This window comes from Pteropus medius, unplaced genomic scaffold, assembly GCF_902729225.1.
Source record: "Pteropus medius unplaced genomic scaffold, Ma_sr-lr_union100, whole genome shotgun sequence".
Classification (NCBI taxonomy): domain Eukaryota; kingdom Metazoa; phylum Chordata; class Mammalia; order Chiroptera; family Pteropodidae; genus Pteropus; species Pteropus medius.
Genome location: NW_024350924.1, coordinates 1,782,021 through 1,786,089, shown reverse-complemented (window position 1 = coordinate 1,786,089; position 4,069 = coordinate 1,782,021). Strand labels below are relative to the sequence as shown.

General features: G+C 42.5%; 1 pseudogene; it reads right to left on the bottom strand.

Annotated features, from left to right (window-relative positions):
- Positions 1-961: 961 nt before the first annotated feature.
- On the bottom strand, positions 962-1,077 carry LOC120585303 (uncharacterized; annotated as a pseudogene).
- Between the last annotated feature and the right edge of the window lie 2,992 nt (positions 1,078-4,069).

The following is a 4,069-nucleotide window of genomic DNA, read 5'->3' as shown; positions in this document are numbered from 1 at the left end:
CCGAATGCAAGCCCTCTGGACACGTGTTGCTGCACATCCTCATTCCTGTGTTGTTTCGGACCGTTTAGCACCTGATTCATCCTCCTACCGCTGTGCCCTCTGCCAATATTCCCAGAGTGTCCTCTGCAACCCCCACTCAGCTGTCGCCATCCCCCGCTCCCTCACACACTTGTTTGTCACAGAATGTTCTCCCACTTCCCCACCCTATCTGGAAGCCAGCTCCCCCCCCATGGGCACGGGGCTCAGAAAGAGCTGGCTCTTTCTCCCCAGCCCCAAGCCAAAGCGCTGGGAGGCAACAGGAGAGTTCTCCTAGCTTCCCTCTGCTACTTTGCATCTTTTCTTGGTGCTTTCTTGGGAAACCCCCTCTTTCTTTGAGACTCTCCTATCCCAGCCACACACCTTCCTCTCATTGCTCTCCCAACGGTAGACACTGGTCACAGGTGCCTATCGAACACGTGAAGTGTGCTATGTGTCAATGTTTTCCAAGTCCTAGAGAAAAGAACATAAAATGTCTCAAGATTTTTATATTGATTATGTGTTGAAATATGACAATGCTTTGGATATATTGGATAAGCTAAATTATTAAAATTAATTTCATTTGTTTCTTATTTCTTAAATGTGGCTACTGGAAAAATATAAATTACATAGTTGGCCCTTGCTCGTGTCTCTTGTTATTATATTTCTACTGACTAGTACTGGCCTAAGGACAGCCAAGTCCTACGTGGAGATTAGACTCTGGTCTACAAGTCTTCCTTCAGCTCCTTGATGATTTCAATGAATATTTTAATTGAATTTTTTACATATTATAAACTATTTTTATTATAAACTATTAGAAAATGCAGATAATAAAATGTTAATAAAAATGATCAGAAATCCATATATATATTCATACATATATGTATGGATATATATTACTTTTTGATAACTTGCTTTTATTAAATTTATTTGTTATTATTTTTTACGTCTACAGCCCCTGGTCTTCCTAGGTGGTCTGCCATCCAAGTACTAACCAGGCCTGACCCTGTTTAGCTTCCGAGATCAGACATCGGGCTTGTTCAGGGTGGCACGGCCATAGACCGTGGACTTTGGTTCCACTGGGGCACGAATCGAGGACCTTCTGTATGTAAAGCAGACGTGCTAACCGCTACACTATGGAACCACGTCCGATAACTTTCTTTTTATACTTTCCAACATGTCATAAACATCTTCCTGTGTCATTATGTATTTTTCTGAGACAATTTTTAAATGGTTGACTCATATTTTATTGTACCATAATTTATTGTGGTAATTAGCAATATTTTTGAATTTTTCTACTGTAAACGAGGCAGAGTGCCTGCTAAGAGGGAACTTAGAGTGGTTTTTGGAAAGAAAGCCATATTTAAAGCTGCCAACATTTCTTAGCAATAGAAGGAGCAGGTCAGTCACAGATGAGCCCACCTGCTCATTTCCCATCTCACAGTTGTCACATAATTTTAGAATAAATAGTCACTGATTATGTTTGGGAAAACCCAGAAGTTTATGCTGAAAACAAGAGGCAAATACTTTAGACGCAGATGGTATTTCTAAATTGGATAACTACTGTCTCCTTGGGAGACAGACTTTCAGGTGGCTTGTGTCTGGGTCTTCGCTTAGTGAGGCCACCGACACCTTTGCTCCCCCGTGGAATGCTGCTGGGGACCAGGCACCCTCAGGTGGGGCTGAGGTCCTGGTAGCTGTGGGGGGATGAGTCAGTTTAGGGAACCAGGCGAGAGAGAGAGCAGAGGATCTGAGAGTGCTGGGTCAGTCACCTTTTGGAGAGCAGATGTCCAGCAGAGGTGACCAATGCATCCTAGCAAGGATTGTGGAATGTGGTTACTCCCCTCAGAGAACCCCAGGAATACTTGGGGGACACTCCAAAGCAAACACTGTTGTCTTGTTACTAGCTGAGTGGTGACTATCAAATCAATGATTGTTTGGGCTAAAAAAAAAAAAAAAATGGCCGAGATTCCCAGCAGTGATCATCTGCTTCTATCGGAGGCTGAAATCAAGTCACTCGAGGAAATACTCAAAGCTAAAGGCTGTCACTAGGCAAGAAAGTGTGTAAATTATTTAATTATACACAGATCCACAAAGACATACAATGGAATAATAATTAAACCAGAATTACCAGAGCAGGTCATTTCCAATTCCAGGACTTCGTCAGAGATGTCAAAGGGGGTGTGTGTGGCTGCCCTAGATGGGTATCTTTCCAGAGTTCACCTAGCGTTCGTTGCTGAAGTTCCACGGCAGGTGAACGTGGAAGTCAGATTGCCTGGGTTTGCCTCCAGATTCACCACTGGTGACCTTGGATGAGTTACTCTTTCTTAACTTCCCGTTGGGGTTTTAGGAGAAATGAATGAGGCCACGCATGCAAACAGCTTAGCACAATGTCTGGCGTCCACTCAGTACTCAGTACACACTAACTGTTCTTGTCTTATTATTTTTATGTTCTTTCTCGTGTGAATTATAATAGCGACCTAACAGGTTTCATTATTTCCACTCTTTCTCTTTCTCTAATACATTCTCTACACAGCAGCCAGAGAGTTAAAAATTCAGACCAGATCATGTGACTCTTTTGTTTAAGGTCCTTCCCTACCACCTGCTCTCACCCTGCACTGAGGATAAAACTCAGACCCGTGGTCTACAAGGAAGGCCCTGCAGGGTTTGGCATCGACCCCTCCATAACAGCCCTCCCTCCGTCCACACTCCCTATGCACCAGCCCTGCTGGCCCACTTGCTTCTTCTTGAACTTCCTATGCTTGTTCTTGCCCTGTAGCCTTTGTACTTGTGTCTGCACCTGCAGTAGATGGAATCCCTGCACTGGGTATAATCTCTCTGAGAGCAGGCATCTTTTGTGACTTCTTCAACTCTAACCCCCAGTGTCCAGAGCTGAGTCCAACACATATTAGCAACTCAAGAAGTATTTGTGGAATAAGTGGGTGAATGATTGAATGGATGGTTTTGATAATTACACCCTATTCAAAGAAAGATCAGGTTCTATCCAGAGTTAAAAGTGCTTTGATTGAAAAAGCACTTTAGAGCACTAACAATAGAATTTGGAATCAATAGAATCGTATTGCCTGCCAATTTCGGAGCTGATTTTCTTTTTACTGAAAGGTTCATAGATTGAATGACATTTCTCCCGGATATATAGTGTCTTGAAAAACTCAAAAGGGGCCAAAGCTCAGAGGAACATAAAAAATTACTACTTCAGAGGAGCAAGACAAAAGCAGACTGTGGCGAAAACAATTAGTGATGAGCCATATAAACCACTCCGGAGAAAAAGGGTCTGCTCTCATTCGTCCCGTGTGTCACTTGTGAAACACTACTCTTTCAGAAGCCTTCGGTCCTTTACTTCCCAAGGCAGTCATTCCTTTCCTTCTGAAATTCAATTAAATCAGCCCTAATGAGTGGCTGTACAGAAAGAGAGCTCTTGTTTACAGGACACAGGGAATAATAATGAGCCAACATTAATTAGAATTGTAACTGCAAATCGGAAACATTATTTCGACACCTCGGTAGCAGGCAGATTTTTGCTCTCAGGCACCAAGTCTCACAGACTTAAATTGTCAACTCTTGCTTGCCAAGAGAGAGCCTTGTGGTCTTTGTTTGTTGCTGAGGAACAATACCACTAAATTCTTCCTTTGTTCTACTGGCTCCTGTCAATTCAGTCAATCTTGATTCACCATTTTTCTGCCTGTGGCCACTAATGAACTTTCTGAATAAACACAGACAACCAAGTTTTAACCACAGTGATAAAATACTTTTTTTTTTTTTCATTCTGTGTGCAGAGGGCCACAGCAGTAAGAGGGTTTGACATACGGATCATGTTTATCCTTTGATCATCTGTTATTTTGTTAGAAGAAAGCATATGCCATCCTTTGCTCTGTCTTTAAAATAGACTCAGAGGAAGTGAGGAATTAATCTTAACCTTAAACACACTGAGCCCAGTATTTCCTATCCAACTGTAGAATGCACTATCTGGTTTCCTACAGCTTGCCCTTGCTAAGTTTAGGTTCTTTGGGCCAGCTGTTAAGAAGGAAAAGAAGGG